The sequence below is a fragment of the Cynocephalus volans genome, chromosome 3, assembly GCF_027409185.1.
Source record: "Cynocephalus volans isolate mCynVol1 chromosome 3, mCynVol1.pri, whole genome shotgun sequence".
NCBI classification, from domain to species: Eukaryota; Metazoa; Chordata; class Mammalia; order Dermoptera; family Cynocephalidae; genus Cynocephalus; species Cynocephalus volans.
In genome coordinates, this window is record NC_084462.1 from 28,371,626 (window position 1) to 28,396,387 (window position 24,762).

At 55.5% G+C, this 24,762-nt stretch overlaps 1 protein-coding gene and 1 non-coding gene across 4 annotated transcripts in view; one reads left to right on the plus strand and one right to left on the minus strand.

Moving 5' to 3' along the window:
* The first annotated feature begins 14,002 nt into the window (after positions 1-14,002).
* The window catches only part of GTF2IRD1 (GTF2I repeat domain containing 1), a 101,232-nt gene continuing 90,472 nt past the window's right edge, over positions 14,003-24,762 (plus strand). For 2 of the 3 annotated variants that reach the window (XM_063088536.1, XM_063088538.1), the window contains exon 1: positions 14,003-14,262. The gene's annotated coding sequence lies outside the window, so the exon portion shown is untranslated. Of the gene's footprint in view, positions 14,263-14,481; positions 14,561-24,762 lie in introns of those variants that run through there. The other variant, XM_063088537.1, reaches the window with a different exon arrangement.
* On the minus strand, positions 24,224-24,298 carry TRNAI-GAU (transfer RNA isoleucine (anticodon GAU)). The gene has a single exon. It is a non-coding gene; the product is annotated as a tRNA-Ile (tRNA).

Below are 24,762 nucleotides of genomic sequence, written 5' to 3' on the forward strand. Positions count from 1 at the left end.
AGGATTCTCTTTCTCCTCACCAGACTAAGTGTATGTGTGTTGAGGGGGGAGGGTCCTCGCCAGAAAGGGAGAGGGCAAAGAGGCCCCAGGTGGGCCAGGATTTAGGGGCTGAGGCCACCTGCCCCCTCCGGCTGCCCTCTCCTCCCTCTGCCCACTGTCCTCCCCTGGTCCCCAGCAGCCCAGCTGGGCTGAACTAACTCAACACTTCTCTGTGTCAACCCCGGGAGGCAGTCTCAGCCCAGCACTAGTCCCCCATGGAATTAAAATAGGCCTGACCTAAATACAAGCACAATGCCAGCACTGAAAATACAGCGTCGTCAGCGGAAACTCCAACTGGGTGGGAAAACAACCGCACTTCAGGATTAACATCCCCCCCTTGAGGAAGGGGGCCAGGCTGCCCCAGGCCCAGGGCCAGGGTAGTGTACATGATAGTGAACACAGACAGTTCCCTAGAATGTCTCTGAGTGTGGCAAAGATATAGACAAGAGAGAAGGACATTGTTTCTATGGCCTGGCTGACAGCACACTCACAGAGGAGGTCAGGCAGCCCACAGCATCACTGCTGTCACCTGGAGAAACTGAGACCCAGAGAGCAGAGGCGCCCACCCAGTGGCACAGCTCATGAGCAGCAGGGTTGGGGAGGCAGGTCTCTGGGTTCTGAGCGGGAAGAGGAGCCCAGGGACAGCAAACAGGCTCTTAAAGCAGAATCTCAGGCCCGTGATCCAGGGGCCATGGCTTTGACCAGCTGTGGGGTGGGGAACCCCTGCTGGACCCTGAAGGTTCAGGCAGACTCCTTTGCCTTATGGGGGCACTAAGGATGAGCAAACAGGCAGGCAGGCAGGCTGTGGCCCCGGCCGAGGCAGGGCCAGCTTCTTGGGCCACATGGGGCCCTGTGCACAGAAGGACTCCATGCTTGGTCAAACACTGTAGCTGTTGCTGTCTTGAAATTCTTTATCGTTTTATCGGGAATGAGTGTTTTGTAAGTGAAGTTCAATAGGATGATTAACATGAGCAGGAGAGAGGAGATACTCAGAATGTGCGTGCCCCGATCCTCACTGCCGTCCAGCGTCGGCCACACATGTGGGCACAGAATTCCAGTAAACTCGTGATGGCCAGGAGGGCAGCTCCGTGACTTATGATAGGGCTATGTCCTGATAAACGCATCGTAAGTGAAAATATAAGTTGAAAATGCACCTGATACACCTAATCTACCCAACACCACAGCTGAGCCCAGCCCACCTTAAACGTGCTGACACTGACATCAGCCTGCAGTTGGGCAAGGTCATCCACCACAAACCTATTTCACAGTAAAGGGTTGAATGTCTCATGTGACACCATACTAATGTCCAAAGCCATTAAGTCCAACCACTGTAAGTAGGGGACCACCTGTAAGGCTAAGTGTGGCACATCAAGGGACCATTGACCGCCTAGAGAGGCCTCCCTTTCTGTTCGATCCAGAACTTGCTTCGCATGCAGAGAGCAGGCGCTGGCGTTCTCAGAAACCCAGAAGCCCTTCCTCTGCTCTCCCACTCTTACTTCCCCTGTTAGCGCCCACCTGTGCCGAAAATGACAACCCCGAAGGACGGGGAAGACAGGGCAGCACACGGTTCTCTTTCCCTCCAGTCCTTCTTTGCATCAGAAACCCAAGGTGGAGAGCGCTGGTTGGAGCATATCAAGAAGCGGAACAGGAGCAGCTGAGTTCTTGTGTGCAGCGTTTCCATGGCTGGGGTAAGAATGAGACGTGTTATGTGTATACGAGGCGCAGTGCACATTGTGTAGACTTGGCAATCCTGCATACGAGTTAAATGCTCCTGTGGCTGCATTTAAAACTATCACTGAACAACAGAAAGATGAATGCTGAGGAATGAAATGGTAAAATACTAACAATTTAAACTTTAATGTTTCCTTATTAAGAATGACATTAAATAGCAAATAAAATTTAAAAACACAAACAACATACCTTATGTCGAGAGAGAGAGACTGAGGAAGAAAGGCAAAAGCTTTATATCTGAGTACCTTTAAGGACACATGTCTCCTGCTTTTTGAACAACGTGCCCCACATTTTCATACTACAGTGATGAAGCTCGTCCTGGCCCTGGGTCTGAACCATTCAGGGCAGGAAGAGAGAAGCATGTCTTCTGGGGTTTTCTTTTTCTTCTTTATCCAATTCTGGGCAAACCAGAATGAGCAGGGGCCTCTTGCCCCCAGACCCACACTATCCTGGGTCTCAGTAGTGGGAGGTGGCAAATTTTCTGCTGCATTTCAGGCAAGCTGGGCTTCCGGGCACCAGAGTGCCCAGGCATGTGGGTGGCAGGGCAGGGGCTGGAGGAGGGAAGGGCTCTGCCCTCTTTGCAGAGGAATCAGCTCCTTCTGGCCGTGCTGTGACCCACCTTTTACCAGAAATGGGACAACTATCCCCACCCAGAGGAGGAGAAACTGAGGTTTGGGGGGTGAAGGTGATGGGCAGAGAGTCCTCTGACTGTGTCAGATATGTAGATACATATCCAGCCAGTGGAGTGGACAGAAATGGGGTTCAGGCCAGGGCCAGCAGGGGCAACGCCATCTGACCCAGCACCTTGTCCTGTCATGGCCCCATCAAGGAGCCCAGCCACCCAACACCAAGCATTAGGAGGGTCAGGGCAGCCTGCAGAACCCCTGGCTGCCAAGACGCCAGCCCAGGAACATGAGTGAGTGGCTTGTAACCATGCCTGGGGCAGTGGGCCTCAGTGGAAGTGGGCAGTCTGAACGAAGGGGATGACTTCAGATCCATGCCCTGTCTCCGCCCAGCTCCAGCTGACCCTGCGTTGTGTTCGCCCTGAAGGCCTGTATGAAGCCCTGACCAGAGAGGGGCCCCTCTCCACCTTGACCAGAGCTGGCCCCAGTGCACAGGTGGGATGCAGGGTGGAGAGGTAAGCTCAGAACAGCAGAGGGGACCAGAGAAAGAGCACAGGGGCAGGTAGAGCTCAGCATTTGACTGGTGAAGCCCATGGGGCTGAGACAAAGGCAGGAAGAGGCAGCTCCTCATCCCCCCCTACCCTCCCACCCACAGAGCCCACACTGAGATGGGGGCACAGGAGGCTGGCATGCCTGTGGGTGCTCACTAAGCTGTTCTGGGGAGGAATGCTAAGTCAGCCAGCAGTGGGGACTGCTCCTGGACAGGGCCTCCCTCCAGGCCTGCTGGGTGACTCTTCCAGGGGACACTAAGACCTCAGAGCTAGAGCCCAGCCCTGGGGTGCCTCCTGAGCACCCTCCCCTTTGACCCTCTTCTTGGCCCCTTCATTCAGGCACTCACCCCAGCAAAGCCCTGCAGGGCCCTGACTCTGGGACAGACCCCATGCTGGATGTGGGGACACAGGGGACGTTCAAGACCAGGGTCCCAGATGGAGAGAACTTTGTGATCCAAGGGGGAAGGCAGACAGTTTCAGCATTCTGTGGGTCAGTGGGAGCCCAGACAGGCAGCTGAGCAGCCCAAGATCAGGGGCTCCTTCCCAGAGGCAGTGATGTGTGAGCTGGAGAGGTGAACAGAGCATGGGCAGGCGGGTGAAGGGGCAGTGAGCACAGTGCCCAAGTAGCTACATCCAGGGTCCTCTGAGCATTCGGCTGGCCCTTGCACATGTGTTCACCCAGCAGCAGCTGTGGGAGCCTTTGGAGCCAGCCCCAGGGGACCCATGGAAGATCATGCTGCGGGAACAAGAGGCCTCAGCATCCTGGGTACAGGCCCCCTGTCTTACACTGTTTGTGCTGCTGTAACAAAGTACCCAAGACTGGGTAATTTATAAGTAATAGAAACTTTTGCTCATGGTTCTGGAGGCCGGGAATCCCAAGATCAAGGTGCTGGCAGGTTTGATGTCTGGTGAGGGTGCTGTCTCTGAGCCTTGAACACTGTGTCCTCATCTCACATGGCAGAAGGGACAGAAGGACAAGAAAAGGCCTGAGCTAGTTGTTCCAGTGCTTTTGTAAGGCAGTAATTCATTCATGAGGGCAGAGCCGTCGTGACTTAACCACTTCCCCAAAAGGCCCCAACTCTCAATACCACAGCAGTGGGGATTAAGTCTCAACATGGATCCTGGAGGGGACACCATCGTTCAAACTATAGCAAGGCCCTAGATAGGCCCGGCCACCCCTCATTCAATCAGCACAAATCTATTGAATTTCTTCAGGCAGGGGCCTGGGCACAAGACACAGGGCAGAGAACAAGACTGAGTGAGCCCTGTCCTCATGCGGCAGCTGGCTGGAAGGAGCAAGAGGTCGGGGAGAGACAGTCACATGGACTTCGTCCTTAGCTGGACCCCGGCCTTAGCTGGCCCCTCCAACGCAGCCTGCCCAGCTACTGAGACCTGCCCAGCATGTCCCTGAGGCTGAGCTCTAGACATCTGGTCTGCTTTCTCCCAGGCCCTCTTAGGCAGCAGGGTGCTGGGGCCAGGACCAGGTGGTGTGGGTCCCTCATGGCTAATGCCACAGAGCCTTATATGTGCCACACACAGTCTGACCACTGGGCTTGCAGTAACTCATTTAATTCCCACAACAACTCCCCAAGGTGGTCAATCTCTTAATCCCTATTTGATCCGTGTAGACACTTATGCACAGAGAGGTGAGGTTATTTGCCCAAAGACACACAGCTAGAAAGGGGCAGAGCTGAGATTCGCACTGCTAACCGCTAGGCAAACGACTTTTTCCTCTTTATATCTCGGTTCCCTTCGTTCCAGCTTAGATGGCACCTTTAATAGACCATTTAGGATAAAGCCAAGGGAAATTCATTAGAGTATTGATAACTCTTCTCGTTTTACTTATGAAAAAACTGAGGCTCAGAGAGGGAAAGGGACTCGCCAGTAGTTGCACAGCATCTCCTGACTCCCTGCTCTGGAGTGGGGTGAATAGTCCCATTCTGTCACCTGGACACTTGCCTTCTGAAATCTCAAAGGGTCCAGGCCCTCAGCCCCAGGGGGACCTCAGTGACTGGGTGGTTTGTGCCACGGGACAGGTGGGGATGACATCCAGCTCACTGGGGCTGGGTGGGCCCTGGGGAGGGATCCTGGTTACAAGAGGAGACTGGAAGGGGGATCCTGGCTCCCTTTGTCTGTGTACTCCTCCCGCATCACCCAGGGAACAAGAACACACATCTGCCTTTCTTGGGCCCTGAGCCTATGAGCTCGCTGAAAGTTTTCTACCGTGTTTTCCACTTGGACAGCCTTCCTCTTTCCTCCCTTCTCTGAGCAGCCCATTCCTGACCACCCAACCTCCCCTCCTGAATTTCAACTTGCCCTCTTGCTGTGGGAACCAACGCCACCGTCTGTGACCTCGGCCCAGAGTACCGACCTTTCTTAATCAACGTTGACAGGGGTTCAACTGAATTAACATTGCCATCTTCGACGCTCCTCTGGAAGACTCCCAAGACCCCTCCACGGAAAGCATTCTTTGGCAGCTTGGGCAGAGGGGAGGCCACAGGGCATCTTCCATGTCGTGGAGAGAAGAGTGCTGAGCCTCTTTGTTTTACTTTCTAAGCCACGAAAGCGCCAGTGAAGGGTACGTTCACCCCTGTGAGGACCTGAGGCTGCTCCTCTGGGCCTGACCAGTTTCCTACTTCCCAGAGGATCCCAGGATGTGCAAAGTCCCAAGGGCCAGGGTCACCTGGGGGGTCAGGGGGTGGGCTGTGGCTGGGCCAGGACAGGAAGAGCGTGTAGGGAGGACGCCAGCCCCAGGCCCTCCTCTGGGCTCAGTTCAGCTTGCCAGACTCATGGTTCTTGGGGTGGCCACTCAGGGGCCCTGATTGAGGGGACAGAAATAGGCCAGCTGTAAGCTTTCCCAGGGCTCTGAGGCATCTTGGCTCAGCGTCTCAATGTGCGCCTACATTCTCTGCTCATTTATTTATATTCAGAGCAGGAAAGTGGATTTGAAACGCTCCTTCTGAATGTTTACCCCTGGAGGAAGTCGGGCTTATGAATAATGCAGGGCGATGGGGACAGGAGCCACATTGGCCTCCATCCTGTACCAGGAAGTCCCCAGGTCGCCACCTGTGGGCCCTGGACAAATCCCCGCCCTGCCGCTTGTGGCTCTGTGAGTTTGGGCGAGTCTCTGAGCCTCAGTGTCGCCGGCTGTAAAGTGGAGGTGTTGAGTGCTGGTCCCGTCCCCGCAGCTGCCTTGCCCTGTTCCTGGGCATCACTGTTCCTACTCATGGCCTCGCTCTGACCCAGAGCCCGCCAGCCTCTTGCAAACATAACTGAGTATCATTGACAGTCAAACAGAGCAGAGACGGAAGGTGGCCCCGGCTGCTGGGGGGCGCGACCTCGATTGGCTGCAGTGGGTACATCTCCTCCCTGCCCTTGGATTACCTTGGCGGGGCTCTCTTGAAGGGGCCATGTTTACCCAATTCCTACTCTAGGCCTCCAACCTCCCTCCTCCTGGGCAGCAGAAAGGGGGGCTTCTGGATGCCGGAGATGACCGCTATCCCCCAGGAGCTGGGCCTGGGGCAATGGCCCTGTTCTGCCCTTGACCCCCTGCCAAGACCCCTCAGAATGCCTGAGTCCACACTCAAACCCAGCTTGGAGCGCCCTCTGTTGGTGGGGCGACAGATGGCATACCCCCCCGCCCCCACCCCCCAGGCCTGAGCAGGAATGTCTTAGGATAGACACAGGAGACTGGTGGGTGTTAAAATGGATGAGCGAATGGTTGAGCAGCAACTTCTCCAGAGCCTGGTGGAGGACTCTGGCTGGGAGCAGGAAAGGGGCCTCAGAGCCCCTGGTGGCACACCCATCCCCCATCCCATCCCTCAAGCTCTGGGAGGCAGTGACCTCACGCTACTCTCTATCATAATATTTACCAACAGCGCTGCAATTGAGCCAGGCAGCTCGGCAATTATAATCATGTTATCATTATTGCTGATAATTCTGATCATAAGCATAAATTATAAACAGGAGCAGGGTGCAGCGGGTAGGAGCAGGAGGCAGGGACACCTCTGGGAGGGTGTGGGGGAGTGACACTGGCCTCCCTTCCCACTCAGCCCGTCCTGCACCCTCCTGGTTCTGGCCAAAGCCAAATGTCCCCTCCTGAGACCTGGCCCAGGAATACTGGGGACTCTAGGCAGCCCTTCCCTACCAGGGTCCTGGGGCTGTCCTGACCACCTCACATGGAGCCCGACTCTGCCTCACACAAACTATTAAAGTGCAATTATTATGGAGACGGTTGTTCCAAATTGATCTTTCAGTTACTCCACAGCTGCAACCATGGAGACGGCCCCAGGCTCAATTACATACCTCTCTCCGTTCTTTAAAGATTCCAGAGGAGGAGAACCAGAGGAGAATGAGGCAGAGACAGCAGGGGCAGAGACAATGGAGAGAGAGGCACGAGGAGAGAGACACAGAGACAGCGAGAGACTGAACCCACAGAACTAACTGAGATGGAGAGAGAACCACAGACTCAGAGACACCCCAAGAGGGACAGATACCCAGAGACAGAGAGGTGACAGATTTGAGATAGCTGGGAGAGATAAAGTCTCGGAGACAGAGACAGAAGGATGATGGAGAGACAGGGCTGATTGAGACAGAGAGAATAGGGGAAAGAGTTGGGCTGTAAGGATCAGACCCAGAGAGAAGACAAGGAGGAGGAGACACAGGGCTGAGGCAGAAACTGGGGCTGGAAACAGACTCCCCCTGCAACACATTTTGCTGGGGAGAGCTACATGAAAAGACAGCAACAGAGAGAATGAAGAAAAAATAGAGACCACCAAGTCCCCTGACAGCAGACAGATGAGGCCAGTTTTCATTCATTCATTTGTTCAGCAAATGTTTGCAGAGCCCTACTGTGTGTCATGTTTGGTGCTGGGCACTGGGGATGTCAGGATGCTCACAGACACCCCCTCACCCCCAACATCTGCCCTCAGTTAGAGTTTAATGGGTAAGGGATCAAATAGTCACCCAAGCAATGTAACATTTCCACTGGGCCAAGTGCTCAGAGGGGCTCAGGGATTCTAAGAGGCTTAGGTGATGGCCTGGGCAGGGTGGTCAGGAAGGCCAAGATCTGGAGGGTGAGGAGCTGGCCTGGTGGAAGGCTGGTGGAGCACCGGGTAGATGGGCTGTGCACGCAGACACCGTGCAAAGGCTGCCTTCACTTGCTAATGGAAAAGCAAAGACTTGGTCCCAAGGCCTGGGCTAGACTCCTCCTTGGAGGCTAGGGGTGGTACAGAAGGCTGGTAGGGAGGAATGGAAACCCAATGTGATGTCTTCTCCTAGTGGTGAGGGGGTGCAGCAGGATCCTGAGTTTCCAGAAAGTCCCAGGGCAGGAGAGAAATATTTTAGCATGTGCTGAACTCATGGTCCAACAGGTCTTGGGCATGAAGCAGAAGGCACTGTCCATTTGATTCACTATTCCCTATGGGCCAGAGGGGCATGGCCCTGGCAACCCCCACTCCCCCTGCAGACTGAGTTGGGTGCCCTCTCTAGCTCCAGTGCCCAGGGACCCTTCATCCCCACACACACCCCATCTGCTGGCTCAGTTGACCCAGGAGCAGGGACTGGGTCTGCATGATGCCCAGCACAGAGAGGGTGCTTTGGTAGAATCATGTCTCAGGCCAGTCTGTCCCAGCTGGATGCCAGATCCGCCTGTTGGTCTGGGCATGGGCAGCCTGTGACAGAGGAGCTGGCACTGGGTGCCCAGTGGTGCATGGGATGTGGCCTCAGTAGATGTGGCTGTGGGCCAGTACTGTGCGGCTGAGTGTGGCTAAACCACAGATGCAGGAGCTTGAATGGCCCTCCAAGAAAACCCCAAACTTGAATGTGCATTGGAAAAATCTGGGGACTGTGTTCTCAAATGAAAAGTCCTGGGCCTCTTCCCGACCCACTCATCCACTTACCACCCCCTGCCCGCTGGTGTCTGAGCCAACACGTCTCCCGGAAGGGTCTGGACCTGTGCTTTTAACAAGCATACAAGGTGAGGAAACAGGTTTCAGTGTTAGTGGCTGAGCCCAGACGAAATGTGCTCCGCAACCAGGCCCTCAGTCTAGGCTAGTCCCTGCCCTGGTGCCCAGCACTGAGCTGGGGGTGAACTCACCATAGGCCATGGGCTGTGTTAGGAATCCCTTCTGCAGATGAGAAAACTGAGCCTCAGAGGGAAGAAACGTCCCCAAACGATGCAGCTGAATTTCAGACCCAAGTTGGTCTGGATCCCAAACTGTCACTTCTTGGTGTCCCCTCCGCCCAGCACCTCCTGCCGCCTGAAGAGATAGGAGGGTGGGACTGAGACTGGTACATCCCCCACTGCAGGCAGTGCCAAAGGACTGGGACACAGAGCAGAGATCCCCCCAGAGCTTCCTGACCAACCTTTGTTTTCTCCCCTAAGGTCTGGGGAAGTCACTTTGAAGTGCTTTCCCCTCTGTTTTCCCTTTTCTGGCCCTGAAGTTGTTCTAAATCTTCACTAATTTATAACTAAATTCCCTTGACAGAGCAGCTGCCTGGTATTTGCTAGAAAGCCAGGCCTGCTGGTTCCTGTGGGGATTGGGGGCTGCGTTGGGGTGCTGGCCCCCTGGGAGAGGCTGGAGTGCCAGGTCCTGCAAGCAGGGGCCCCTCACATGGCTGATGTGAGGTTCAATGTTGTTCCCCACTTGTTCCAGCTTGGGGCTCACAGAGGTCCCTGGCAGCCCCAGCCCACGTCTGGGCGGGGTGTTGGAAGTGCAAAGGTGACTGTAACCTCCAGCATCTCTCTGGGCCTGTTTCGTCCTCATGATGGGCATGATACTATCACCCCCTCACTAGGGATTAATTGAGATAATAAGACGTTTAGCACCACGCCTGGATTACAGTGAGAATTCGATAAATGTTAGTTATTGTTCTCTATCTCTCTCTGTTTTTTTTTTTTTTTTGGCAGCAGCTGGCAGATACAGGGATCGAACCCTGGACTTTGGTGTTATCGGCACCATGTTGGAACCAACTGAGCTAACCAGCCAGCCCAGTTACCGTTACTATTAGTATTTTCAGTGGTTCCTCTGCAGAGTGGGGAATGGGATCGGGCTAGAGGTGGGGGGCAGGGGGCTCCAGAGACCTCTCAGAGAAACTAGGGATGAAGGGACCCACAAAGTAGCTCCAGCCCCCACACCCAGCAGCGCCATGTTCACTCCTGTATGACATGAGCTTCTATCTGAGAAATGATTGGAAAAAGGGGTCTGTGGCTTAAAAACGGTCAGAAAATGATCCCCTTAGACCTGCACTATCCGATATGTAGTTACTAGTAACATGCGGCTATTGAGTACTTAAAGTCTGTCTAGTCCAACTCGAGATGTGCTGTAAGTGCAAAAAAGACACTGAGTTTTGAAGACAGTACAAGAAGAGGAATGTAAAATACCTCAATTTTAAAAGTATTGTTGCATGTTGAAATGCTAACATTTTGGATATATAGGGTTAAATAAAACATATTATTAAAATTAACTTCACCTGTTTCTTTTGGCCTTTTTAACTCAGCCACTAGGAAATTTTAAGTTGTAATTCTGTTGGATGGTGCTGCACTAGACCATGCACTGGGGCCAAACCGTGGGGTCTGGGAGTGTGAGGCGTCAGACCTGCCCGCATCCTAACAAAGACCTCCCTGCTTCCAAGTAGTCCTCACCCCAGCTTCCCAGGGTGCCTGAAATCCCTGCACTAGGCTTTATTTGGGGGGTTCCGGGAGGCTTGGTGGACTCTGAGAAGTTGCTGTGCTGATGAAATACCCCAGTGAGGGAAATGATTTCTGTTCTTACCAGCTGGATGCGCCATGGAGACCAAGACCTGAGAGGACAGGCCCCAGGCCGGTGATGAGAAGAAACGTCCAGAGGCCTGGGGGACAGTCCTTCTTGGGGGTTAGAGGTTTGGGTCACAGTCACAGGGGGCGCCAGCAAGCCTCAGCCCCTGTGTGGCTCTTGTACCACCAGAGCGCCCTGACTGATGAGGATAACATTTAACATCTAGGCTGCAGACAGCATGTCCACCTTGTCTGACACTGTCTTATGGATTCTGCACACTGCCTTGAAAGCACATCTGCATATGCTGAACCTTATTTTCCCTTTGTTTTCCACGACAGAATAAGAACTATGTTCCTCTGAAGGGAAATGGGAATAGTTGATTCCAGAAGGTGTTCACATCTCATTTTTAAAGGATAAATAGTAATTATCAGACAAAATTGTGGCAGGTGGCAGACCAGAAGTTGTGAGGTCCAATCCTGCCACTCGCTCCTGGCCTGCTGTGGGTCAGTTACGCCTGTGGGTACTCCAGTTAGCTCACCTGTACAAAGCCCCATGCTCCTTCTGGGGTTGTCCCAGGGTTCAGAGAAGGGTTACCTTGCTGGGCGTGATTGGGCGTCACTCTATCCGCCCCACCCCCCCTTGGAGTCTTACCACCAAGGAACAAGGAGCCAGGAGAGGTGGTCCAGAATCGTGGGAAAGGAATGATGCTCACAGGAGGTCAGGGACCCTAGAGCAGGGCCAAATGCCAGGGGAGCAAGTGGGTCCACATGGGCAGTTCTCCCTGGTGGCCAGGACTGCAATGGGCCAGGAGGAAGAGACCAGCTTCTGCCTACGGTGTTCCTGGGCTGACTGGGAAGCAGGACACCAGGTCCTCACTTCCGCCAACGACCAGCGTCCTACCTTCCCATCTGTGAAATGGGGACAGTCACACCCCCACCCAGAGGGTTTTCAGGACAAAAAGGACCACGTAATGGGAGAGTCCTGTGATGGCCAGAGAGCAAAGAGGGAAGCAGTGAGAGGAGCCTCAGTTTCCACATCTGCGTAGTAGGCAAGACCTTGCCAGGCCTGTGAGGGGCGGAGGTGATTAGAGTCTGGTGATTGGGGTTCTTCAGGGTCAGAGGGTTTGACAAAAGGAAAAGTCCATTGACAAGGACCTCTGTTTTTAACCAAACTCCTCTCTCAGCTGAGGGAGCCGTTGCTGCCCTTCTCAGAAGAAGGAATTGAACTGGACAAAGATGTAGATGTTCACAACCTTGTCCTTAGGACGTCCATCCACTCAGGAAGAGCAGCTCAAGCAAAGACTCCAAGTCTGACTTAATCATGAGACGAAACCAACAAATAAAACAACTGAGAACTATCCTTTATGAAGCACTTACTGTGTGTTACTAGGCACCGCCCTAGACGTTATTCCTGTATTGTATGTCATTTAATCTTCACAGCAATCTTTTGAAGAAAGGACTATTTTAGCTCCATTTTACAGATGAGGAAGCTGAAGCCCAGCAAGGCCAGTCAACTTGGGTGAGGGCACACAGCCCACGTGCAGCCAGGTGTCATACCCAGATCATATATGGCTGAGCAGGGCCTGGACAAGCCAGGCCAGGACTTCAGCTGGACCACACTGCCCCCTGGCTTGTGCCTAGGTGAGGGTGGGGTCAGGTGGGCTGTTTGGCTGGTCGGGTAGCAAGAGCAAGCCCAGAGGCTGGATGGAGGACGGCATCTACACACCCAACTCTGACTGATTCACTGCTGCTCTGCATTCTGCCTACAGAGGGCACTACTGAGTGCACACCGGTGCTGCCTGCCAACCAGGCCTATGTTTATCCAGGCCCTGGGGTTCAGGACTTGGGTTTGGAAAAGCATTCTGCCCAGAAACCAACAACCCGGCCAGCCAGCCCATCCTGGGCCCAGGTGGGGGAAGCTGGGCCCACTGAGGCCATGTCTTACCCCTGACATCTCACCAGAGGTAGCACAGGTCAGTGGGCAGGAGGGCTGTGGAGCCAGTCCTAGCAGTGCCACTCACATGCTATGTGTCTTTAAACAAGTCACTTTACCTCATCATAAAATGAGGCCAATAGCACCCACCTTGCAACTTAACATAATAAGGCATAAATGCAACAAGCCCAGCACCTAGTTGCCGTCATCAGTGCTGTCCACCATGAGGGCCACATTAGTTGACTGAGAAGCTGCGAGAAGGGAGAGATGGAATCTCAGAGAGGGAAACTGACTTGCTCAAGGCCACATAGCAGGTAAGAGGAAGAGCCAGGATTTGAATGCGCATGGTCAGGCTCCGGACCCTGGCTCTTCTCAGCCCCGCTGCCAAGCCAGGACCAGCACGGGGCGGGTGGGGATGTGAGTCTGAGAGGGACCACATAGGAGGGTGTCTCCAGATCTCCTGTGAAGAGGAGGGAGCACCTGTGGCTTCATTCCCAATCCCTGCTGCTCTGCCCACACCCTCCGTGGGCACCAGGGCTCCTCTGGTCTCCGCTTTGGGCAGGGCCCCCAGGAGGTATATTCTCAGTCTATGTTTGGTCTCTCCATCTAGACCAGGATCTCCCTAGTGTGTGTCCCTACCCACAGTGCCCAGCCTAGCAAAGGCCTGGCACAGAGCTCAAGGTGCTGCATGGGGAATGACTCTGCTCCTTGGGCTGAATTAGGATTTGTGGCTTTAGGGAGGACAGAAGGTGTCTCCCTGATTCTGGAGAACGGCTGGTATGGGGGAAAAGCCTGGGTCAGGGGGCCAGAAGGAGGGCTAGGCAGACGAGATGGGCCGTGGATTCCAATTGGATCTGTCGCGACCTTGGGCATATCACTGCCTTCCTGCACATTCCCAGCGACAAAGGCTGTAAGAGGTAACTGGGCCAAGCCATGGGCATACAACCTGAGCCAGGCGGGAGTGACCAGCCGAGCTGACACACAGGGCCTCGCTCTCTCCCCTGTGACCCTCCCCGCGCCCGCTGGATGACCTTGACCCTCCGACCCGGCCCCCGCGCCCCGGTCTCCCGGGGCGTAGCGGTGCCTAGGCTTTCTAATCCGGTGGCGGGAGGCCGAGGGCGCCGCCCGCCAGGCAACCCTCTCCCGCAGGCCCCGGGCTGGGGGCGCAGCGCGCTCCCTCCTTGGTGCCCAGGCCGGGGCGCGGGGACGCGGGGCGCGGGGCGCGGGGCGGGCTAATCCCGTATGTAAATGGCAGCCAATGGAGGGTGGTGTTGCGCGGGGCTGGGATTAGGGCCGGGGCGAATGGCTGGCAATCTTACTGGGATTACAGAACAAAGAGCCTCCCCGCGCTCCCGCTCTCGGCTCCGCTCCCCGCGCCGCGCCCCGCCCTCCGCCGCAGCCCGCACCGGGGGTGGGGGCCGCCGCGCGCAGCCCCCCGGCCCGGACCCCCCCGCGCCCCCTCCCCGCCGCCTCCCTCCCCGCCCTCGCCGCGCCGCCGCCGCTCGCTCCCTCTGCCGCGCCGTCCCCCATTCTCCCGGATTAATTAAGGAGGCAGCGGCAGGAGGCTGAGTCCTGGCCGCGGGCCGGGGCCGGGGCGCCGCTGGCAGGAGCGCTTGGGGATCCTCCAAGGTAGGAGAAACTTTTGCGGGGGGCGGGCGCCCGGGCGCGTCTCCCCTTCTCCCCCCACACCTTCCCCCCTCCCCCCCGGCCCCCGCCCCTCCCCCTCAAGGTGTTACAGAATCTGGGTCCGGCTTTTGGGTGCACCGGGAGGCACGTGACTGGGATTATAATTCGGACCGGGGGAGGAGAGGGCCGGCCGCCCTCACCTGCCGGGAGGGAGTGGGAGCCGGGAGCTGTCACCCCGGCCCCTCCGGAGGTGGGGGCGCCCGGGGCCGGCGCCCGCAGGCTGCTGCAGTTGGCGAATGAGGTCAGTCGTGCTGCCCGCGGCGGCGGCGGGCGCCACGGAGGGAGCGGAGGGGGCTGGGAAGGCCGCGGCCCCCGCCCCGCCACCTCCGCCTTCCCCGGGCTGGTCCGGCCCCTCACCCGCGCCCCCCACTCCCAGGCAGAGTCCGACGCGGCGAGTACTGCCCCGGCGCAGTGGTTCCTGTTGGGGTCCCCGGGGAAGGGCTGGCCTGAGAGCTGGTAGCTGAACCCCGGGTGGGGAGGGGGAGACTCAGAAGATGGCAGGGGGGGGCGGGCATAGTGGGTTCAGAGGATCAAGTTGGGGGTGCCCGGTCTGTGGGTGGTCTCTGAGTTCCTGCAGATGAGCAGAGGGGACGAGGAGGGGCCACAGGGTGTTTGATGCCCACTCCCCATCCTGAGTCCCTGGTAATGGTGGACTTGATGCCTCTCCTGGGCTCCCCAGCCCCTTCCTAGGCCCAGGGTAGGGGGGCATGTGCACCTGGGAGTTCTGCGCTCCCAGCAGTGCCAGAGGTGACTCAAGCTCTGGCATTGGCCCTGGTGACCTGGCATCCCAGGACCAGACTTGTGCTGGGAGGTTCCTGTCCCCATCGCAGCTGAAGTAAGGGATCTCATGTGTAGGGGTTTCCCTGCTGGCATATGGGGGGAGCACTGGCTCTTGGATGGAGCATGTAGTATTGATGTGGGGCTGCCCTGGGATGGCCCTGGGCCTGGGGGGCCGACAGCTTTTAGAGGAGTGGGCATTGGCAGGGCTTTTCTTATTGCTGAGAGCAGAGGGGAGGAGTGGCCAGAAGCTACCCTGGTCCCCTCCGGCCATCGTCTGCCTCCACGTGTTTGATTGTCCCATGGCCAGGACTGCTGCCTCCCTAGCACTGGCTGGGGCTTCAGGCCTTGGGAGGTGTCTTGAAGCAGCCCATTTATTTCAGCAGCGTCATTCCCAAAGGGAAAGGGCACTGGCATCGATTATTTATTCGGAGCAGGAGGAGGTGGCGGGAGACTGGTGCGTGGCAGGGAGGGGCTGGGCACAAGGGTGGCAAGGATGGAGAAGGTCAAGTGGCCGTCATGATCCACGTGTTTGGGGCCCAGGAAGGTGTGAGGCAGACTCTGACCTCTTCTGAACAGGGACTGGCTGACCAAGGGACAGGCCTGGCCCCAAGGTGACAGGATATCAGAATTCCCACCCTGCTTTTGGGTTGTGGGAGGCTTAAGTCCACACCCCATTCTGTAGCCTGCTCTGAAGATGACCTAGAAATTGGCAGTTCTGACTCAGAGGGTCCCAGAGGACCCCACCCCAGAGGAAACAAGGAAGGATTTAAACTCTGCAGCCACTCGTTGCCTGAGCATCTTAGGGCAGAAGGTTGCAAAAATGGGTCTTGAAGACAGCCTCATAGGGAGCATGCTTAACCTACTTAAAAGGACCGTCCTCTAGACTGGGAGAAGGGTCATTTATTTGCAATATGCTAATCACAAATAATTTTTATCTGTTCATTTAAGGCGATCTCCCAGGAGCCCAGCTAGCCTTCTGACACGGTGGTAGTCGTCAGTGCTTGGTGACTGGAAATAGTCCCAAAGAAATAGTAATAATAGGGATCTTGCTGGTGGCTGTTCTTGGAGCCCGCCTGACTCCATGCAGAGGTCAGAACATTCACAATTTAGTAATGGCTTGGTTGTCAGAGACCCCAGCTGAGGATCTCAGGGTGACATGGTGGTGATGGCTTGGGGCATTTGTGTCCTAAGCGTGACCTTGGAACCACAGGTCGGATCTCCCATTCCATCCTCGTTCTGGTCTGACCCCTCTCCTGCGGGTCTCTCTCATCTGCCCACCTACTGCCTCCTCGGTCCACCCCTCGGACCCTGTGGTCCTGCCGTCTGCCCACATGGCACTTCCTCCCACCCTGGCCTCTGCACACGCTGCCACTCCTCCCTGGAATGCTCTCCCACCCTTCCCCTGACAGGGGTGGGGGGCTTCATTTAATGGCTCTGCCAGGCTAGGGTGGGGGCTGAGGGTTGTAGAATTTGCCTCTTTCCTTTCTTCCTCAGGACTCAGCTGGGCTGTGGTGTCCTTGGCCAAAGTCTTCCTTGTCCCCGGGGCTGACCAAGGTGCCACCTCCGTGTCCCCATGACATCCTGTCCTTCCTCTGTCCCAACAGTGATCTCACGCAGATGTTCAAGTCTGTCTCCGAAGTGCACCAGGTTCAGTCAGGGATGGCGTCCTGCTGCTCAAATACTCTTTACTTGTTGAGTGGCTCCGTGTCTGAAGGAAGGACGGAAAGGAGGGAAGGAATCCTGCTCCTGAGCCTTGGCCCCAATTGCTACGCAGATTGTTGTTCCTAAATTCTCATCTCTGGGGCGGGTTCCCCACCATGGTAGCAGTCCCAGAGTCTCTCCCTGAGCTTCTTGCTCCCCAGCTTCCTGGGGCCACTCCATCCCCATTGCCCCAGCCTGTGTCTTCCCCCAAACCTGGGCCTGGGGTTTGCTCCCTGAATGTCTTCCATCCTGCTCCTCTCAGTTCTCTGACTCTCGGCCGTTTATGGGCATCTTTCTCTAGATGCCTGGCAGCCAGGGACACACAAGCCAGGAGTGTGTGCCCAGCTCCATGGGGCCTGCGGAGGCCTCAGGAGACACCCAGGGAACAAGACCTGCAGGGTTAATTCACAACACAAAGAGCACATCGGGACCTGGAGCCAAGGACATGGGACCCACACCGAGTCCAGATTTGACTGAGGGGCTTCCGGGAGGGTATGGGGCCTAGGGGACAGGGACCCTAGGGAGACTGGAAGAGAATTCCTGAGAGGAATTCATAGCAGAGGTGGAATGGTGGGAAGGAAGGTTTTCTGGGGAAGAAAGGTACAAGATGAACGAAACTGGCTAAAAGACATGGGTGTGACGGGGTTTGTGGCAGGAGATAGTGGAGGCTTCTGGGTGTAGGCATTGGGGGCTCTTGGAGTCCCTTCATCCTCCTCTCAGAGAAACAGAGCTGCTCCCTGTCCAGGCTCCACACTCTCTGGAAAGGAGGCAGGACCCCACTACTTTTCTGGCCTTTTTGGGGGGGGTTCTAAGCTCAGGTGTCTCCAGGCTGCAGGGGGTATGGTAGAGGGGCTCTTCACCTGCAGGGGGTGGGCTGATGTGGGTTTGGGGGGCAGAAAGCCATGGCGTAGCACCCCCTTCAGCACCTCTTCTCCCACCCTAGATTGATATCTCTGATTCCATTTCCCCTCCTGCAAAACTCACCTGACCCGGGTCCCTCTCCCCGTCCTCTGGGCCTCTAGGCTATTTGCACTTAGGTTTAATGGCTTCGTGAGTGTGGAGCAGAATGGGTCCAGGGCTGTGGGAGCCTGGGTTCCAGCCTTGCCTCTGCCCCTGCTGGAAGAGAAATCAGCCCCTCCCGGGGGGCCCAGCTTCCTCATTTTCAGAGATGATCCTGGTGCTCACTGGGGTGGATGCTTAGTCATTTCAGTCACAGTGTTAAGGACTGTGGCTGCTGACAGCAGGGAGCTCAGAGCGCATGGGGCGTGCAAGAGGCTGAGTCCTCGTTCAGTGTGAGATGATTTAGGTTTCCTGAACGAGCTGGCTGAGGATGGACTTTGGCCGTACACGGGCTTGGGGTAACGGGGTTTCTCAGGCAGTGAGTGGAACTCTCCTTCCAAACGCCCTTCCTCTTGATCTGGAGCTATTTGCATGCTCACCTGTCTGTTTCCTTCGGATTGCCTGCTTTGGGTGTTCCCAGATTTAGCAAATAAAAATGAGGACGCCCAGTTAGATGTGGATTTCAGATAAGCAATAAACAATGCAGCATGGGGACATATTTGTACTAAAAACTTGTTTATCCATAGTTCTAGCTGAATGGGGGTCTTGTATTCTATCTGGCAACCCTGAAGCTGAGGCAGTGAAACTGTTGCGTCCGAGAGGAGCTCTGGGTGTGGTTGCGCCTGGAGCTGGGGTCAAGGCTCAGCCTGAGGCTCCGGGGATGGTCTGGAGCAAGTTTGAATCCAGCAGAGTGATTCCTGGTTCTCCTCACTTTCTCTGTCATGCTTTCTCCAGTCTGTGGCCCAAGGGTCCAGATCTCCTATTAGGCCTATGTGACGTGAAGGGTGTGTTTTGGGTGGTCTGTGGGGTGCTCAGGGATCCCTACCTAGGAAGCATGTATTTCCAGGGTCTTCTGTGCCCGTGTGGTTCATAAAATGTATTAAGAGATACTGGCAGGAGGATGGAAGTTGCCAGAAACACCCTATTAGATGCCACATTAGGATTTTCCATCAGGATTTGTAAAGCCAGGCCTGAGCACTGCAAGACAGCTTCTCTAGTGCCCCTCCTTTTGTCTGGGAGATCCGGCCTCTGGGCCCATGGTGGGACGGGGAAGTCCTTGGCTGGGCTGGGTCATGGGCTGGAGGGGCTGCCCTGTGGTTGGACACGAGGTGAGTAGACTACAGTGATGGCTGGGAATTGCCTGCACCCCTGCTATGTTGCAGACCAAGGTAGGGCCCCCTGGTGCTTGTGCTGTGGCCCAGGAATGGGCCAGGGTATTGTGGTCCATGTCCCCTCCCCCCCAATCTGGGCAGTTTGCTGGGATGTTAAATGGAAATGGTACGTCCTATCTGTGTCCTGGGTTGGTGCTGTGGTCTGGGGTTGTCAGTATTGCACTGTGGGGGCTCCACAGCATGGGTATGTGGGTTACCCCTGGTGCACATCTGGAGAGGAAACAGGATGGGAAGCCAGAGCTGAGAGATCCTGGCCTGAGGGCTTGGGGTCCTGGCAGCTCGAGGATGCTAAGCAGGGCTTTGTGGTCAGGGAAGGGGATGAGCCGTGAGCTGGGGGCAGTTTGGGCCTTCTCCTTCCATGCTGTCGCTGGGGGAGACTCTCATGCCACTTCTCTCCTGGGGGTTGGGTAAGGATAGGCCTATTTGCTGGGTGAGGTCTAGTGGGGTCTCAAGGTACATTTTCTGGCCACTGGCAGAACCACCATGAGAGGGAGTCCATCTGTGTGTAATCTGTCACTCCACCAGCCAGTGGGAGACTTGCAGGTCTGAGGGCATCTCAATAGGTCCTGGCATCCCGCTCCAGGCTGGCATGTAGGAGGCTCACTCTGCATGTTGTATACATTGCTGAGGGACAAGGGGTTTCCAGTGAAATGCCCACACTAAAGTAAACCAGCCCCTGTCAAGACACAGGACAACCCCACTACCCCCTAAGTCCCTTCCCCTGGCCCCGGCCCCCAGCAGCCACTGATCTGCCTTCTGTCTCTGTAGGTTTGCATATCCAGGGTGTCACATCAATGGAATCATGCAGTTTGCAGCCTCTGAGTCTGGCTTTTGTCACTCAGCATAATGTGTTTATCCATGCTGATGGGTGTACTAAGAGTTGGTTCCTTTTAGTTACTGAGTAGTATTCCGGGGTATGGATGGACCACCTGTCTCTCTAGCCACCCTGCTGTAGGTGGGAAACAGCAAACTGGTTGGCCGAGCCCTGCACCATGTGAGGCCACCCAGAGGAAGGAGTGTCTTGCTTTAATTTTCACAAAGGCACCATCTGGGTGGCAGGGGCCCTGCGGCCTGCACCCCATCGTCTACCTCCCCCACCCCCGAGATCTGACTCTGAGCCAGGAGAGCTGCACATCCCTGTCCTCAGAGCTGGAATTTCATCCTCTGTTTCTGGTGACTCATACAGTGAGCCCCATGATGAAATTACACCTGCTTCCCGCTGCCCTCGGCCTCTGGTCCCATGATCCTCCGGCTGTCCAGGTGAGCTCCGGAACAATTGATGCTGGGGGCCTGGGACAGCAGGAGTTGGGGGTGGTGCCAAGGAGAGAGCTGTCTGTGCCCTGTGGTGTCTTGTCCATCTCTTATGAACCCCGCTGCCCCTGGGAGTCTGGGGGCCTGTGGCAGTGTGTCTCTGGTCTCTACTCCTGCAGCTGTGTAGATTGGGGTAGGGCAGGTCTGCTTCTGGGGGTAGGGAGGAGGGTGTGGAGGCTGGCTTGCAGCCAGGAGCATGAAATAGGGGCAGACAGAATAGGCTGTGTGGCCTTGGGTGAGTGACTCCATGTCTCTGGGCTTCGGTTTGTTCATCTGTAAACGGGAGAACAGAACATTTGGTTTGTAGGGCCAGTGTGAGGCTCAGCTAGGGTCATATAAGCCCATGGCTTTCCATAGAGCCCTGGAGGGCACAGGGAGCCACCAGGGGCAGGACGGGGGGACGTGTGGGACTCCAGCTTCCTGTGTCCCCTTCGAGCCAGAGAAACACCACTTTTATTGGAGTTACCTGTAAAGGCTCTCAGTGAAATTGTGGTTGACAAAACGGCTGGGAGCCACTGCAGCCCATGGTCAGCCCTGCAGGAACAGTGACCATGCTCACAAATGTTTGCAGAGGCAGCACCGAGATTACAGCTGGTCACAGAAGCTTCTGGTCAGGCTGGTTCCAGCCAACCCCTTGCCCTCTGTGTGTGACTTGGACAGCTGCCTAACTGGCTGAGCCTCAGTTTGACCAGCTTGAAAATGGAGGCAGCAGCAAGTACCTCGCAGGGTTGCCAGGTGGGCATCACGAGTGAAGGGGGGGTCCTACAGGAGCTTGTCAGATTCCCATCAGCAAACCCTTGTATTTCCCAGGGGTTGCGACTTCCCAAGAAAACAGAACTTGCTGGGTGATACCGTAGCCTGCATGGGTATCTTGGGCAATTGGGGGGTTTTAACTTTGTTTTTTGTGAGGTCGTCATGGCCTTTCCCTGACTCGTCAGGCCCCCCCAGCATGCCACCCACACACCCCACTGTTGCCTTGTGGTAGGCACCCTACCATGTCTCCTAAAGTCCTCAGAGGCTGGGCCCCTCTATCCGACCCTGGGGCGAGCACTCAGTGGGAAGTCTGGAGAGATTCCGGCAGGCCAGGCCTGTGCAGAAGGGCCCGTCGTGCTCCTGGGTGGCTCCCTGGAGCAGGCAGGACCTCTGCCTGCCCACCCACCCAGCTCCAGGGTGGTCCTGGCAGACTCCAAGGGGGTCTTGTGACTGGGCCAGTCTGTGTCTCTCTCATGTTTATCCAGGAGCTGGTTTTTCAGGTGTGGCGGCTTCGAGTGGCAAGGCCCACGTTGGGAGAGGTAGGGACTTTGCGAAGGAGGTTGCCCTGTTCCCCAGGTACACCCTGCCTTCCTGCAGCAGTGCAGCCCTCTGGGCAGGTGGTCATACCGCATCTTCCCTCTTTGATGCTGGGCTGTCGCCCACCCGCCTTGGGCAGCCACTCCTGAGATGCTCTGTTCTCAGCACATCTGAGGGAGAGATGCTTGTGGTTGCACTGGGTCAGAGGCCTGTACCCCGCCTTGAAATGGCTCCCTTGGCTGTGTCAGGGCTTCCCCACTTTGAAGCACGGTGTAATGGAACCATCAGGGCCTTTGAAGCCAGACAGAAGTGGGCTCAAGGCCCAGCTTGACCACTGGCCTGCTGTGTGGCCCCAGGTAAGTGACTTCACCTCTCCGAGCCTCCTCTGAACAAAGACTATAGGATAGTTTTCCTGTGTTGCAGGGTTCTCGAGAGGATCAGTATGTTCTGTTGGGGGAAGCTGGCTGCCATCCCAGTTTAGAGCATTTTCTCAACTTGTCACCGGATCACTCGAGAAGCTGGCCCTTCAAAGCCCCAGCCCTGCCTAGAGAGGAACTGGACACTGTCTTTCCCAGCTCTGCCCATATCCTCTGCCCATGGAGCGTGGGGCATGCCCTGCCTCAGTTTCTGCTTCTGCAAGTGGGGAAGACCCCAGCGGTAGAACAGGCTAGTCCCCTTGGCCTGTCCACCCGTCAGCTGTCTCCTGTGCTTATTAGATGGCAGGCCCTGCCCTGGGTCTGGGATTACCTGGAGGAAGCAGCCCTGTGGCTGGTTTTTGGAGAGCGCACCTGGTAGGGGAGGTGGGACAAGTCTGCTCCCAGGTGTAGCCAAGGGAATCCCGCTGGAGAGATGACTTCCTGTGGGGCCCTGGAGGACGGGTGGGTTTGGACGCAGGTGTAGGCAGGGGCGGGCTTTCTAGGGGAGGCAACAGTGTGAGTGAAGGCCCAGAGACGGGAAATGACAGGGTGTGTGTGGCCACTTGGGCATTTCACTCCAGAAGTGGCGAGACGTCCCATGGGGAAGCAGTTGGGATGCTGTGTTGGGTCCAGGTGAGGAGCTTTATCTGACTGCCTCACTTCCAGGCATCTCAAAGCCTACCCGTTGCTCCTGGGAGAAACTGCAGGTTGGGCGTGGCCAGCTCTCTGTGGCAGCCATGATGAGCTTCCGGTTTCTAGAACATACCATGCTCTGTCTTGCTTCCCAGTATGCTGTGACTTCTCTCTATAGCATGTTTTAATGCTCCCTGTCCATTTCGTTGGGCTAATTCTTCCTTGCAGGTCTCAGCTTGGATGTCACTTCTTGCTGGAAAGCATCCCTTATCCCGTCGCCTCCTCCAAGTCTGGGTTAGGTACCCCCTCTGTGTTCCTGCATACCCTGAATGTCTCCAGCCACAGCCTGCGTCACATACTATATTCTAATTAACCTTGGACCTGTCTGTCACCTTCAGAGGCAGAGCTGTTGACTTCCAATGGTTCAAGGCAGGTTATGTTAGCTTGCGCATCCCTGCCCTCAGCAACCTGCCCGGCACAGAGCAAGGGCCCCATGCACCTTGTTAGGTGAATCAGAGGTGAGCTCAGAGTGGGGCATGCAGGGTGGGGGCTCCTCCACCCTGTGGTACCAGCTCTCTCTGGCTCAGCCCATCCATCCTGGGAGCCACCCTTGCCTGTCTGGCCGTGGCTCTCTGAGGCATTCAGAGGGCAGTGGGTGATGGCGGTCAGGGGGGGCGCTGTGTCTCCCTGAGCTGGGTACAGCCCAATTTGTGGGGTTTCCCTCCATGACGGCAGCTGGTGTATGTGGAGAGAGCACAAGTGTGGAGCATCAGAACAGTTAATCCCCTGGGCTATTTAGACACACGCTCATGTGCGTGCGTGCGTGTGTGTGTGTGTGTGTGTGTGTGTGTGTGTGTGTGTACATGTGGCATTCCAGAAGCCACCGGCGGTCACTCTACCAGGTAGCTTGATGTTTAGCTGAATCCCGGCCGCCAGCCTGGGACAAGCACTCCCCAGTGTACAGAGTCCCCCTAGTCCTGGCGAGTGGCAGAAAGGGATGATTCCCTGCTAGTTAGGGGCACACTGAGCTACAGGTGATAGAAAATTGGACCACAGAGGCTTCAACAAAGAATTTATTTATTTCTCCGAAAAAAGCCCATGGGCAGGCAGTTGGAAGCTGGGATGGGAACTCAGTGACGCCTTTGGGGACTTGGTTCTCTTCCTCCCTAGCATGTTGGGGTTTTTTGTTTGTTTTTAAATTATTTCTTTAAAGTGTATAATTTTGCGTTTTCTTATATTCACAGAGTTGTGCAGTATTCATCACTGTCTAATTTCAGAGCATTTTCATCACCCCACGAATCTCGACTCATTAAGCAATCACCCCTCACCCCCCTTCTCCTCCTGGCCCCTGGTAACCACTTGTTTACCCTCTGTTTCTATAGATTTGCCTATTCTGGCCATTTCATATAAATGGAATCATATGGTATGTGACCTTTTGTGTCTGGCTTCTCTCAATTAGCATAACATTTGCAGGGTTTGTCTGTGTTTTCTGTGTTGTAGCATGAGTCACAGTTTCATACTTTTTTTTTTCTTTTCCCGCACTGGCCAGTATGGGGATCTGAACCCTTGACCTTGGTGTTATCAACACCATGCTCTAACCAACTGAGCTAACTGGCCAGCCCCTCATTCTTTTTCATGGCTGAATAGTATTTCATTTAATGGATATACCACATTTGTTTATCTCTTCACCAGTTATGGACATTTGGGTTATTTCTACTTTTTGGCTATTATGAATAATGCTACTATGAACATTTTTGTGCAAATTTTTGTGTGGACATATGTTGTCCATCCTCTTGGGTAAATACCCAGGAATGGAATTGATGGGGCACATGGTAATTCTATGTTTAACATTGTGAGGAACTGCCAGATGGTTTCCCATAGTAGCTACCCCATTTTACATCCCACCAGCAAGGTATGAGGGTTCCAATTTCTCCACATCCTCACCAACACTTGTTATTGTCTGTCTTTTTGATTATAGCCATCCTGTGGGTGTGAAGTGCTCATTGTGGTTTTGATTTGGCATGGTGGGTTTTGTCTTCATGCTTCTGCCTCATGGTCACAAAATAGTTGCATCCCCTCCA